At 33.2% G+C, this 15,699-nt stretch overlaps 1 protein-coding gene across 6 annotated transcripts in view; it reads left to right on the forward strand.

The window, feature by feature from the left end:
- LOC136031546 (uncharacterized) overlaps positions 1-15,699 on the forward strand; it is a 611,644-nt gene that overhangs the window by 440,566 nt on the left and 155,379 nt on the right. The window lies entirely within an intron of this gene.

Consider the following 15,699-nt stretch of genomic DNA (forward strand, 5'->3'; position numbering starts at 1 on the left):
AGTCTTCTATACCAAATGAAAGATTAGAAAAAAATATAGCTGGGTAATATATCAGAGGAAAAATTAAAAAGCAAGAATTGATATGTTCTTGGCCTAAGGCCAAAGGTACACCTTGGGGATTTTGCTCAAAGGGAAATTCATCTGAATCCCCAAAAAGGTAAATAGAAGAGAAAAACTTAGTGAAATGATTAAAGGGTAAAAGCAATTGAAATGTTTGGAGTCTCTCCTCTATAATAACAGTCCATACCAGAAATGCTCATTCTGGTTGCAATGGAAATAGAAATAGACAATAAGCTAAGAATTAAAATAAAACTCTTTTTGTAGAAGTTCTATCAAAAGCAATCAATATATTTTGGATAATTGTTCCCCTTATTGTATTAAAATTAAAAGTCATTTGGTATCGAGAATACATAATTCCAGTGAGAAATTAAGAATATTCATTCCTGTTAAAATTCACATCTAATGCTGACTCAATAGACAAAACTTGAATTTACAAACTCATTTGTCTTTCATTCTCATTTGCATTATCTCTCATTTACACTTTCATTTAATTAGTCTAATAATATTAATATGTATGTATAAATAGCCACTGCCTTTTTGGCAGTGGTTGTACAATACCATTGATTTGCTATTTGATTTGTTTTATTTCTACTTCTCTTTGTTTTCATGGTGTTAGCCTATTTAGCTGAGGACCAGTATTTACCATCATTGCAATTAATTTAAGATTAAACTGAATTTTTCAACGGTCTTCAAAGTTGAACACAGTCAATTAGTTTCATTAAATATAATAATTATCACTATGTCTGATCGCAGTACAAAGAATGTTGAGATAAATGGGAAGCAAAAAATACAAAGATAACAAACTAATTAACGAACAATGATAACTGATAAGATAATGAATAAATAATTAACTATTTTATAGATTTATGAGAATTTAAATTAGAATTATAATTCCTTATGAGAATTTAAATTAGCTAATTTAAACGTAATTAACAAATGAAGATGACAAGAATTTGGTAATTTTGTTTTATTAGTAATAAGCAGAATTAAACTTTATTTTTCTGAAACAAGCTACTTTTGCATAAATAATAAAAATATGGTATAAAATTAACTGTTCCTCAAATTTGGAATTTGACGATTATAACTTTTTCGAATGATAAAAAAAGCATGGGTTTAATATCTCTTAGATAATATCAGTGGAAAAGCTGTTAGCGCACAATTTAGCTTGAATTTAAAAACTTGTTGATCGTTACTACAAGCTGTTCCATTTCAATAGAATTCAATTATGAAAGGCAGCTACTGTACAATGACGGACGATTTGTATATACTTTTTGAAATTTCATAAAAAGGGGTATAAGATTACCAAGTCCATCTGAATAAATTTTATTGCACCATTTGTGTTTTATTCAAGATCAATGTGTATTTTGAATAGTATGGTTTAATTTAAAATAAAGACTAATTGTTTTTTCAGTTTTTAAAATCTTATGTCTAGATAAATCTAGATAGTCAATAAGATATCAGATTCTAACTTAAATTCTTAAGTCACACAGTGTTTTGATTGTTAGTTTTGATTGCATTCAACATAATCATCACATTAATTTTATCATTGTAAAATCAAGGTTTAGAACGATCATTGAACTGACCTTTTGATTATGTGGCAATTTTTAGATGATATTTTATAAATGTTCCCCTTGGTAGAATTTTTGAACGATTAAATGTACATCAAAATGGAAGAAAAAAAATAATGGGCATCATTCAGAGGCTATTGCAATTGTCTATTTAAATTGATTTATTTATGAGTTTGACGAGTGTGCCTTTGGTGAGGTGCGAAAAGATTTTGTTTTGAAAACCTGGATGCGGAAAAGCCTACTGATTGAGATCAAGATTCCCTTCAAAATTTCTTGAAAAATTAACCTTTTCTTTCTAAGACAATGCAGATATGTCATATTGACAGCCTTGGTGTGCATAGAGTTATTTGATTCAGATTAACAATCCCCTTAATATCCCAGGAATTCTTAACTTAATACTTTTAGTTATTCCTGAGAAGTTTCCGCCGTCCGTTAGCAACCAAGTACTTACCATTTTGACAGTCTGGGGGGTTTACAATATGTTTTGATCTATCTTCTAATCCTCCTTAACATTAGACAAAAGTTTCAACTTGGTAACCTTACTTCAATAATTACTGAAAATTTAACCTTAGTCCCAATAGTTGCCCCGAAGATATTGCAGATGTGTCTTTTTTTTGTTGACCTGAATATACAGTGTTGTATGACCTAGTATAGCATCCCTACTCAGATTCCCTAGAACTTTGAGCTTAAGTAGTGACAAAAATTATTGTAACAAGCAGTGGTTGCATTCTCAATTGATAGACTTAGTAGTAATAGTAGTCGCAAGTGCAAGAAGCAGTTGCAAGCAGTAGTGGTCGCAAGTAGTAGTAGTAGTTGTAGTAAGTAGTATAAGTCACAAGTGGTAAAAGTAGTCACAAGCACTAGTATATTTTTGCGAGCAGTAGCAGTAGTCGCAATTAATAATAGTAATCACAGGCAATAGCATTAGTCGGAAATAATAGTCCAAGTCGCAAGCAATAGTAGTTGTCACCAGTATTAATAGTGCCCACTGATTATAGTTATAATCATAAGTAGCAGTAGTATTCAGAATTAGTAGTAGCAGTAACAAGTAGTAGAAGCAATAGTAAGTAGTAGCAGTTGTCGCAAACTGTGTTATTACTCACAAGTAGTAGTATTAGTCGCTAGGAGTAGTAGTAGTAGTCATAAGTAGTTTTATTAGTTGCGAGTACTTGTAATAATGTCAAGTCACAAGTTGTGTCAGTATTCGCAAGCAGTACCAGTTGTAATCACAGATCGTAGTAGTAGTCACAAGTAGATATAGTAGTCAGACGTAACAGGCAGCTGCAAGTGACAGCAGTAGCTGCCAGTAGTAGCAGTAGTCATAAATTGTAGTACTGGTTGCAAGAACTGGCAATAGTTGCAAGAAGAAGTTTTTGTAAGTAGTATTAGTAGCCTAATTAGTCGTAGGACTTAGTATTCGTAGGTCGTAGCAGTAATTGCAAGTAGTAATAATATTTATGACACAAGTATTTACGTAGTTGTAAGTAGTAGAAGTTTTCGTATAGTAGTCGTATAGCAGTGGCTGTAGTTACAAGTAGTAGAAGTAACAGTTGCAAGTGGTAGCAGTTAGTGCAGGTAGTTGTAGGGGTTAGTGGGAGTAGTAGTAATTGCAAGTAGCCGTGGTAGTAGTAGCAACAGTAACCATAATTCCAATCAATAGGGGTGGTCATAATAGGCAGTACTAGCTGCAAGTAGCAGCAGTGACGACTTATAGCAATAGTTTTGTGTATTTGTATTAATATCAAATAGTAAGAGGATTCATAAGTAGTAGTGGCAATTGAAGTAAAAATATTAGTCGCAAGTAATAGCAGTAGTAGCAGCTGCAAGTAGAAATACAAATTAGAAGTAGTAGTCGTAGTCAAAAGTAGTAGTTGTAGTTACAATAAATAGTAGTCATTACTAGTAGTAGTTTTTGAGAGGAGTAATAGTGGTCTCAAGTAGCAGTAACAAATAGTAGTAGTATTTCCAAGTCGAAGCAGCACTCACAAGTAGTACTATACGAAAGTAACTGCAGAAGTTGGAAGCATCAGAGCAGTTGTAAGTAGCCTAATTGTAAAAGGAGAAAGTAATAGTAGTCACAAATAGTAGAAGCAGTAGCAAGGAGTAGTAGCGGTAATCAAAATAAGTATTAGTAGTCACAAGCATCAGAGCAGTTGTAAGTAGCCTAATTGTAAAAGGAGAAAGTAATAGTAGTCACAAATAGTAGAAGCAGTAGCAAGGAGTAGTAGCGGTAATCAAAATAAGTAATAGTAGTCACAAGTAATAGCAGTAGGTGCATTTAGATAGCGTATTTGTGAGTAATAGTAGTAGCCACAGTTTATAGAAGTCTTTGCAAGTAGTAGTGGTTGCATAAGTAGCAGCAATAGTAGTACTAGTAGTAGAAATTTTTAATAGTAGTAGTAGGCACAAACTGCCTTTTGGATAGTTCAACATTTCTTAGCATGCCCTGAAATTTTCAACTTACTGCTCTCAGCCGTTCCCTGTATATTGTTGATACACTTTTTTTGAAAACCCCCATGAACATAGTGTATTTTGATTTAGTTTAACATCCCCTACAGCAGTCCTTAGAAGTTTGATTTTGATGCTCTTTGGAGATCCATAATCAAACGTAAAATGTATGGATCTGTGGAGATCCATAACTATGTAAAACTTACGAATATGCAACATTCTTCGCTGTGGCATTGTCTGTGCATATAAATAGATTGTCAGGTTTACCGACTCTTGAACATGCAACATATAATTGTCCATGGGAAAAACAATCCGTATTCAGATCTATACCTTATTATTCTAATGATTGCCCTTGAGCTTTGTTGATGGTGATTGCTAATTGAACCTTACCGTGTCCCGATCGTCATTTATATATCCCCCCTGTGCCCCTCGGCGTCCAGGTTGTAGTTGTGTCCCTGTGTCCCGGTCGTCATTTATATTCCCTATGTCCTGGTCGTTATTTGTGTCCCGGTGTCCCAGTCTGCAATTTCTCTTAGAGTGTCCAGGTTGTCATTTATATTCCCTGTGTCCCGGTCGTCATTTGTTTCCCGGTGTCCCGGTCTGTAATTTTGTCAGTCGACAAACATGACGTCAGTCGACAAACAACTTCATGACGGCATAATGCTCAACACTTATAATGACGTCAGTCGACAAACATGACGTCAGTCGACACACAAACATGACGTCAGTCAACACACGAACAAACAACTTATTTTTATATATATAGATTAGTCAATGCCTACCTTAAAGAACCACCAAGGCTTTTGATATCTGTTGATTAAAAGGTATTGCATAACTTGATGAAATTGGTACCCTGGAATGTAGGATGACAAAATTAAATTCCATTTACTGAGTAAAAGCCTTAAAGTTATTTCTTTCAAATATAAATGAAAAAGCATCAAGTCGTTTTGCATAATATTCAGAATGGGTTTATGCTAGGTCAACTGAAGTTCAACTAGGTCAACTGAAAGTCTATAGTGCTTCTATGCTTAAGAGCATAAGCGTCAGGGAACAAATTAGAAGATAAACGGACCAAAAACGACAGAATAAGCAGCAAAGAGATTATTAAAGGCGCAAAGTCGTGTTTACCAGGCAGTGTTAAGGACAGATTTTTTCCCTAGAAGATTTAGTTATCAAAAAGGGATTCTAAGAAAATCATCATTTTTTCTTCTGCAGAAAATTGTATAGTCTTAAAGTTTTTGTATAGTTTCTTGTACAGGGTTGACTTTTCTTTCAATTTTTGCCAATTGATGCGAGAACTAAGCATACAGTGACTCTTTAAATGAACAACACAGCTTTATTGTAATTCCCACAATTTAAAAGCAGTTTCTGGCCATGCTCAAGCTCACTACTCTGCAGATTCTGACTGGTAGGCTAGAAAATGCTCAATATTAGTCTTCTATACCAAATGAAAGATTAGAAAAAAATATAGCTGGGTAATATATCAGAGGAAAAATTAAAAAGCAAGAATTGATATGTTCTTGGCCTAAGGCCAAAGGTACACCCTTGGGGATTTTGCTCAATGGGAAATTCATCTGAATCCCCAAAAAGGTAAATAGAACAGAAAAACTTAGTGAAATGATTAAAGGGTAAAAGCAATTGAAATGTTTGGAGTCTCTCCTCTATAATAACAGTCCATACCAGAAATGCTCATTCTGGTTGCAATGGAAATAGAAATAGACAATAAGCTAAGAATCAAAATAAAATAAAACTCTTTTTGTAGAAGTTCTATCAAAAGCAATCAATATATTTTGGATAATTGTTCCCCTTATTGTATTAAAATTAAAAGTCATTTGGTATCGAGAATACATAACTCCAGTGAGAAATTAAGAATATTCATTCCTGTTAAAATTCACATCTAATGCTGACTCAATAGACAAAACTTGAATTTACACACTCATTTATCTTTCATTCTCATTTGCATTATCTCTCATTTACACTTTCATTTAATTAGTCTAATAATATTAATATATATGTATAAATAGCCACTGCCTTTTTGGCAGTGGTTGTACAATACCATTGATTTGCTATTTGATTTGTTTTATTTCTACTTCTCTTTGTTTTCATGGTGTTAGCCTATTTAGTTGAGGACCAGTATTTACCATCATTGCAATTAATTCAAGATTAAACTGAATTTTTCAACGGTTTTCAAAGTTGAACACAGTCAATTAGTATCATTAAATATTATAATTATCACTATGTCTGATCGCAATACAAAGAATGTTGAGATAAATGGGAGGCAAAGAATACAAAGATAACAAACTAATTAATGAACAATGATAATTGATAAGATAATGAATAAATAATTAACTATTTTATAGATTTATGAGAATTTAAATTAGAATTATAATTCCTTATGAGAATTTAAATTAGCTAATTTAAACGTAATTAACAAATGAAGATGATAAGAATTTGGTAATTTTGTTTTATTAGTAATAAGCAACAACTAACAAACTAACTAATAACAATGATAACAAACTAATTAATGAACAATGATAATTGATAAGATAATGAATAAATAATTAACTATTTTATAGATTTATGAGAATTTAAATTAGCTTATTTAAACGTAATTAACAAATGAAGATGACAAGAATTTGGTAATTTTGTTTTATTAGTAATAAGTAGAATTAAACTCTATTTTTCTGAAACAAGCTACTTTTTCATAAATAATAAAAATATGGTATAAAATCAGCTGTTCCTCAAATTTGGAATTTGACGATTATAACTTTTTCGAATGATAAAAAAAGCATGGGTTTAATATCTCTTAGATAATATCAGCGGAAAAGCTGTTAGCGCACAATTTAGCTTGAATTTAAAAACTTGTTGATCGTTACTACAAGCTGTTCCATTTCAAGAGAATTCAATTATGAAAGGCAGCTACTGTACAATGACGGACGATTTGTATATACTTTTTGAAATTTCATAAAAAGGGGTATAAGATTACCAAGTCCATCTGAATAAATTTTATTGCACCATTTGTGTTTTATTCAAGATCAATGTGTATTTTGAATAGTATGGTTTAATTTAAAATAAAGACTATTTTTTTTTCAGTTTTTAAAATCTTATGTCTGGATAAATCTAGATAGTCAATAAGATATCAGATTCTAACTTAAATTCTTAAGTCACACAGTGTTTTGATTGTTAGTTTTGATTGCATTCAACATAATCATCACATCATCAAAAAAAGCATGGGTTTAATATCTCTTAGATAATATCAGCGGAAAAGCTGTTAGCGCACAATTTAGCTTGAATTTAAAAACTTGTTGATCGTTACTACAAGCTGTTCCATTTAATTTGGCGAGGTGCGAAAAGATTTTGTTTTGAAAACCTGGATGCGGAAAAGCCTACTGATTGAGATCAAGATTCCCTTCAAAATTTCTTGAAAAATTAACCTTTTCTTTCTAAGACAATGCAGATATGTCATATTGACAGCCTTGGTGTGCATAGAGTTATTTGATTCAGATTAACAATCCCCTTAATATCCCAGGAATTCTTAACTTAATACTTTTAGTTATTCCTGAGAAGTTTCCGCCGTCCGTTAGCAACCAAGTACTTACCATTTTGACAGTCAATTAGACAAAAGTGTTAACTTGGTAATCTTACTTCAATAATTACTGAAAATTTAACCTTAGTCCCAATAATTGCCCCGAAGATATTGCATATGGGTCTTTTTTTTGTTGACCTGAATATACAGTGTTGTATGACCTAGTATAGCATCCCCACTCAGATTCCCTAGAACTTTGAGCTTAAGTAGTAACAAAAACTATTGTAACAAGCAGTAGTTGCATTCTCAATTGAAGACTTAGTAGTAATAGTAGTCGCAAGTGCAAGAAGCAGTTGCAAGCAGTAGTGGTCGCAAGTAGTAGTAGTAGTTGCAGTAAGTAGTAATAGTCACAAGTGGTAAAAGTAGTCACAAGCACTAGAATATTTTTGCGAGCAGTAGCAGTAGTCGCAATTAATAATAGTATTCACAGGCAATAGCATTAGTCGGAAATAATAGTCTAAGTCGCAAGCAATAGTAGTTGTCACCAGTATTAATAGTACCCTCTGATTATAGTTATAATGATAAGTAGCAGTAGTATTCAGAATTAGTAGTAGCAGTAACAAGTAGTAGAAGCAATAGTAAGTAGTAGTAGTTGTCGCAAACTGTATCATTACTCACAAGTAGTAGTATTAGTTGCTAGGAGTAGTAGCAGTAGTCACAAGTAGTTTTATTAGTTGCGAGTACTTGTAATAATGTCAAGTCACAAGTTGTGTCAGTATTCGCAAGCAGTACTAGTTGTAATCACAGATCGTAGTAGTAGTCACAAGTAGATATAGTAGTCAGACGTAACAGGCAGCTGCAAGTGACAGCAGCAGCTGCCAGTAGTAGCAGTAGTCATAAATTGTAGTACTGGTCGCAAGAACTGGCAATAGTTGCAAGAAGAAGTTTTTGTAAGTAGTATTAGTAGTCTTATTAGTCGTAGGAATTAGTAGTCGTAGGTCGTAGCAGTAATTGCAAGTAGTAATAATATTTATGACACAAGTATTTACGTAGTTGTAAGTAGTAGAAGTTTTCGTATAGTAGTCGCATAGCAGGGGCTGTAGTTACAAGAAGAAGAAGTAACAGTTGCAAGTGGTAGCAGTTAGTGCAGGTAGTTGTAGGGGTTAGTGGGAGTAGTAGTAATTGCAAGTAGCAGTGGTAGTAGTAGCAAACAGTAACCATAATTCCAATCAATAGGGGTGGTCATAATAGGCAGTACTAGCTGCAAGTAGCAGCAGTGACGACTTATAGCAATAGTTTTGTGTATTTGTATTAATATCAAATAGTAAGAGGATTCATAAGTAGTAGTCGCAATTGAAGTAAAAATATTAGTCGCAAGTAATAGCAGTAGTAGCAGCTGCAAGTAGAAATACAAATTAAAAGTAGTAGTCCTAGTAAAAAGTAGTAGTTGTAGTTACAATAAATAGTAGTCATTACTAGTAGTAGTTTTTGAGAGGAGTAATAGTGGTCTCAAGTAGCAGTAACAAATAGTAGTAGTATTTCCAAGTCGTAGCAGCACTCACAAGTGGTACTATACGAAAGTAACTGCAGAAGTTGGAAGCATCAGAGTAGTTGTAAGTAGCCTAATTTTAAAAGGAGAAAGTAATAGTAGTCACAAATAGTAGAAGCAATAGCAAGGAGTAGTAGCGGTAATCAAAACAAGTAATAGTAGTGACAAGTAATAGCAGTAGGTGCATTTAGATAGCGTATTTGTGAGTAATAGTAGTAGCCACAGTTTATAGAAGTCTTTGCAAGTAGTAGTGGTTGCATAAATAGCAGCAATAGTAGTATTAGTAGTAGAAATTTTTAATAGTAGTAGTAGGCACAAACTGTCTTTTGGATAGTTCAACGTTTCTTAGCATGCCCTGAAATTTTCAACTTACTGCTCTCAGCCGTTCCCTGTATATTGTTGATACACTTTTTTTGAAAACCCCCATGAACATAGTGTGTTTTGATTTAGTTTAACATCCCCTACAGCAGTCCTTAGAAGTTTGATTTTGATGCTCTTTGGAGATCCATAATCGAACACGCTCCTCATTCCGAATAACAAACCCTATATGTAAATAACGGGACAACTGTCCTTACAGTCATTTCCCCAGGCGCTATTGGGAGTCATGTCATTCTGGAGGGACAGTTGTTTTATGTTTAAACTATTTTGAACAGAATGAGTCTCCAAATTCTTACCGGAGTCCTTAAGAGGAGTGCAGCTAGACATGAGTCTTTAAGGGAGTGCAGCTAAAAAGGGTCTGGGAGTGGTTGCTGTCTGGTTACTTTTGCCTCTTAAAAAGGGTACTAGAGCTTTCAATTTTCAATCAATTCAATCTCCTCTAAGGTTGTTACGACCATCATTTCTATATAAAATGGCTCTAGAAAGAAATAATACAATTAAGAAGTGTGGCGATCTCTATATATAACTTGGTTGCATATAGCGGATTTGAACTTAGCTCATTATTCTCCTTAACCGTCCATGGGAGTTTCAGTTTAATATTTTAGCTGCTTCTGGATATTGTGGATATCACATGTTGACAACCTAGATGGGGATAGTGTCTTTTGATGTGTTTTAACATCTCGTTCAATATTCACTTTTCCCAATTGTTCGAAGATCAAAATCTATTATTGTAATCTTTGGTCAGTACATTTCAGAATCTTTTTGACAATCCTTGGTTTATATTTAAATAAATTATCATAGAGTTTTTGAAGGAAGAGTAGCTGAAAAGGAAGTTATTGCCATCTAATCACTTTTGACTTGCTAAAAAGAAAGTAAAACTTTCAATTTCCAATCAAATGAACCGCCTTCGTCGTTTTTACGATAGCCCTCTCTATACAAAGTGGCTCTGGGAAAAAAATAATTTCGAATCGAAGGCTTATGGCTTTTTACTGCCTGGCAACGATGAAGTGTTTCCTCTAATTGGCGTTGGCCAATAGCAAGTACACAAAATACTGAAAACGCAATAAAAAAAAAAAAACTCGAATAGAGATCCTGAAACCTTTTAACATGGACATAAAGAACAAGTTTCTTATGTAAATTTAAATAATAGCATAATAGCTTATAATAAACATGAATCGTCTTTAAAAAGCCTGTCACCTTTTCAAACCCAGACTTTACCCATAGATTTAGACTAATCGAAGCATTATTGAATTGAAAATAAAAATTGCATTAGTGCTCTACTGAAAAAATCCGCATGCCTATGTAAAAGTTTTTCTAATGTGACTGAGAATAAATCTGCTCATTTTTTTACATTTGCCTTTAGCATATTTTGTGTTGTGTTTTTAGCAGAAGAAAGACAGCTAAATTCTCTAAAAGACAACAGGTAAATAAAAAGTTTATAAATTACCAATTACTAATTTGTCTTTTACTGATTTTTTAATCCTCTTGTAAGTTTTCGACAAAGCACAATTTAGTTAGAGTATAAATAGTAGAGGTTTTAGTGGACAACATTTCCTCCATATACTAACTGTCAGTTGATCATCTTTTAAGGTTTAACTTCAATCACTACTTCCACGTGAAAATCATGTTTTTTCCATAATTCTGCCTTCATTTACGCGAAGGTCCTAGAAAAAAGTTGTTTGGCAGTTTCAATTGATCTGCAGTAACAAAATCTTAATTCAATCGGATCTTGGTCGGATTTTGGCCAAAACTGGGGTTCCAGAAAATTCTTTGGAGCAGTATTTCTTTTCAGTTAACAAGGGTCTTGCAACTAAAAATTTCCTTTCTGATGAAAACTCTTCTAATTTCCAGCAATCAATTTCAAGTAATTTTGATACTCGCGATGTAATAAATTATATTAATAAAAATGCAATGTTTATTTCTCTTATGGGGGGTTGAAACTTCTGTTTTGGGGCTCTCTTACAATCAAATTTGGACGGGATAATTATCATTATTGTTGCATGTTATTTTGGCAGGCACAAACCCATACAACGTGGGTAAAATAGGCATAATTTTTGATCCATGATTCTTAAATTAAAATGTCCAAATCTCGAATCAGAATAAAGTCAAATTCTTACATATAAATAAACCTACCCTCGCTCTTCGATTTTTGCCACTAGGGGTTTGAATTACTTCTTACTTTCCGTTCATCGCCAGGAACAAAGATAAAAGAAAAGTGTAGAGTAGTATAGCTTTCGAAAATTTTAATTTAAGGCATATGACTAATTTTTACACTGAAAACAACAAATAAATCTGACAATAAGATAAATTCAAGCACCTTTAGTTATAAATGTATACTTCTGTAATCTCCTAGTTTTTCAGTTTAACTTAATGTTTCAGCCATGAGTGAAACCTAAGGGGCTTACACTACCGAATTTACCATTTTAAACCGTTTAACCGTCTTCAACGCTTTACCCTATTTCATGCTTCCTATTTTTTTTTCCAACTTTCCAACCTTTTAGTCCTCTTAAAATTTTTAACCCTTTCACACCTTTTCACTAGTTTAATTTTTTTTTACCCCTTTAGCTATTTTTTTAAACAAAATTTATTTTTAGTGAATAGTTATTGATTTTTTAGTAATTTGTACACTAACTGTTTATGACTCAGCTTTGAAAAAGCAATTGTATATATTAAAAAATATATATGTATATACTGGAACGTTTTTAGTTTTTTCCATTTCCGCTAAATATGTAAAAAATTTGTTTTGGAACTTTAGAATGCAGGTTATGTATACTTAAGCCAGTCAAACATAAAACTAACAAAATTACAATAAACATGAACAAGACTAACACCCTCTAAGCCTTATAAAGGCATTCTCTACATACACATCTAAGAGAACCAAAGACTCGATAGATTCATTCACCAAGCCCAGAACGACCCAGACAAAATTCATAAAGATCAAATTCAGGCCCAAAATCTTAAGAAACACACTTTTTTGCAAAATCCTACAGTTTTTAAACATAATTCTTATAATTTGCCTCCACCCCTAAGTCCTTAAATTTCAGGAATTTCAGATGTTTTGAAAGTTCCATAAATTAAAGACCTAATTTTCACTTTTTGAAAACACAAAGCATTCAAACTTTGAAAATTTTAAGAAATATTCTGTTTTCCCACCTCTTTCATGTATAATGTCTATATTTTGAAAACAAAATAGCAACATGTTTTCAAGAATAGCCTGTATGAGGTTTTCAAAATCCTGCCATTCTTGAAACTTTTATATCTTGACAATAATATGCTTAAAAATTTTCGAGAATCTCTAACTTTTTCAAAATTCCACCTATAGACCTAATTTCCATAATTTCGCAACTCAAAGCATTAAACTTTCAAGAATCTTAACAAATTTCACATGTTTTAACTTCTAAGACTAATAATTTGTAGGCCTATATTCGGACAGTGCATATCATCATGCTTTCAAGAATCTAAATCATTTTTAAAATTCTCGAATTCTTAGAAATAATTGACATGATCTGTCAACTCAAATCCTTCATATTTTAAGTCTTACCATCTCGGACAATTCTAGGAATTTGGGAATGCTTTTCCATAAGTATTTCAGCAAATCTCAGTAATTTTAAAAATTACGCAGTTCTAAAACTTCAATTTTTCAAAGAAAGTTTTGGAACCCTTCCCATTTCAAGTATTTCATTTGTTTTCAATTTCACCCCTCTAAGACTTTTTATTTTTAGATTATTTCAAGCAAACCCTTCCAATTTCACGAAACTCATTCTTTTTTCTTCTTGACTTTTTGCGGCTTGGAGGCTACTTTTAAAAATCTCCAAATAAGCATAAATATAGAACGTTTTGTACAAGATTATGAAGAATTTATATTCTTTCTATTTGAGGCTTAAAGGAGACGTAAAAGTGAGAATTCAGAACACTTACATTTCCTACTCTTGGGGCTCAAAGGTTAGGTCTTAAAAATTCAATTTACAAATTCAGTACACCCTTATATTTACAGAAGAACTTACAAAACTCATCTAAAATATGTTTTAAATTTTCAGTATTTGCTAATGGGAGATTGTTTTTTTGTTAACCTCACAACAATCAAATTTATAACAATATTGGAAGGATTTATTAGCAACTTAATCCGGAAATTATTCCGTATATTAGGGGGGCTACTCCTCCTCAAAATCTCACTCTTTATTTTAAAGTTAGACTTTTTTACGATCCTTTGGAAACGACTGCTGAAACACAAGGGCTGTTGAACTGCAAAGCAAAATTTTTTAAAACGGTGCAGTTGGCAGCAGCTCATTGGGTAACAACTGGTTGAAAAGCAGACCTGATTTTCAAAATGGCACCGGAACTCTTGGTTTTTCAGTTGAAGGAGTCCCTTCCAAAGTTTATGTGACCACCCTCTCCATTATCCTTGCCTATAGTCCTTGCCACGGGGGCTAAAAACGGGGCTGAGAAACTCGGAGGCAAGGTATGTGACTTTCGGACTGCTCTGAAAAATACCCATATCAAAATTTTTATCAGATATGTTTGGGGAAAAACAGTGTGAGAGGGCGTGTCGAGGAATCACCAGAGCAACACCAAACCAGGCTTGCGGCTTTACGTCAATGAAGGCGTGTAGAGGAACCACCAGAGCAACGCGAAACCAGGCTTGCAGCTCACAGAGATAGTAAAAAAGAAGCCGTGTCGAGGAATCACCAGAGCAATGCGAAACCAGGCTTGCGCTTTTACGAGTAATAGAGGCAACAGTCTTGACAGGGCCTTCCGAGGGCGAGGCTTTTCTTATTCATCACATTCCCATGATTCCAACGGATCTGCCTTTTCAATTTGAAAGATTGTAATTCCCAATTTGATTAGCATTTGCAATCACCATCAACAAAGCTCAAGGGCAACCATTAGAAAATGTGGTATGGATCTTAATGCGGATTGTTTTTCTCATGGACAATGTTGCATGTTCTAGAGTCGGTGAACCGGACAATATATTTATATGCACAGACCACGGGACTGCGAAGAATGTTGCATATTCACAAGTTTTATGCAGTTAAAAATTAGCACCTTGTAAACTTGTTGCCTTAGGGGGGGGCTTAGGCTAGCGGCTCAGAGAGAAATTACCAAAAGAAAGTTTGTCCATGTATTACAAGAGCAACACGAAACCTGGCTTGCGGCTGAAAGAGAAAGTAAAAAAGAAGGCATGTCGACGAATTACCAGTTCTATATCCGCCAGTTTTACGCAGTAAAAAATTAGTACCTTGCACACTTGTTGCTGGGGCACATTCCGAAAAAAAATCAACTAAAAAATAAACAAGAAAAATAAAATAAAAAAAGAAGTAAAAACCAAAAAAACGAAAAAAAGGCAAACAACTAAAAAAAAAACTAAAAAAAAAAAAAATAAAACAAACTAAAAAATTGAAAAAAAGAAAAAAAATCTTAAAAAGAAAAAAAATTAAAAAACAAAGGATTACAAGAATTCAAAAACCTTAAAAAAGAAAACCAAAACTTTGAAGCTAGATATCATTGCTAGAAATTGGACTTGCTTTAATAATCAAATATCTTTGAAAAAGCTGCAATAGAACACTAGGGACAATGAGAATCCATATATAGAAGCCTGCCGCGTGCCGTGCCCCCTTCTAGTACGTAATAAATAAATACGAATGTAGAAGTTCGTTACATAAGTTAATTTGGAAGTGTCTCAAATTTGAATCAAAGCACCATTCCGCTCCATATCGGTATATATGTAAAAATTTCTTAAGTATAAAGTGTTTCTCCTTATTTTGAACAATACAATAGCTAATAAGAACACGAAAATCAATATCCCACGACTTGAACGTTAAAATATAAGTGAAGAAGAATTACAGTTGTCAAATATTAAAATGAGCTGGAACATTCTAAGTCCCTGAATTCTCACGTAGGTGGCTGATTTTATTTTTATTTTCTAGCGTAGGCTATTATCCGGCACAGACAAGTGAACTTTACTTAGCATGTCGAAATCAGTTTTTTGGATGTGCTGAATTCGTTGACGAAATGCCCGTCGGTAATATCACTGTCCGTAATATTTGAAAAACTAAAAATAATATAAAGTCGCTAATGAATTTATAATTATTGATATGTTCAATTTGACAGCAAAAATTAGGGGTTTGTGGGGCTGGTAGCCCACGTCATGTTTTGGTTAGGCCTGGGCATGA

Source organism: Artemia franciscana, chromosome 1 (assembly GCF_032884065.1).
Source record: "Artemia franciscana chromosome 1, ASM3288406v1, whole genome shotgun sequence".
NCBI lineage: Eukaryota > Metazoa > Arthropoda > Branchiopoda > Anostraca > Artemiidae > Artemia > Artemia franciscana.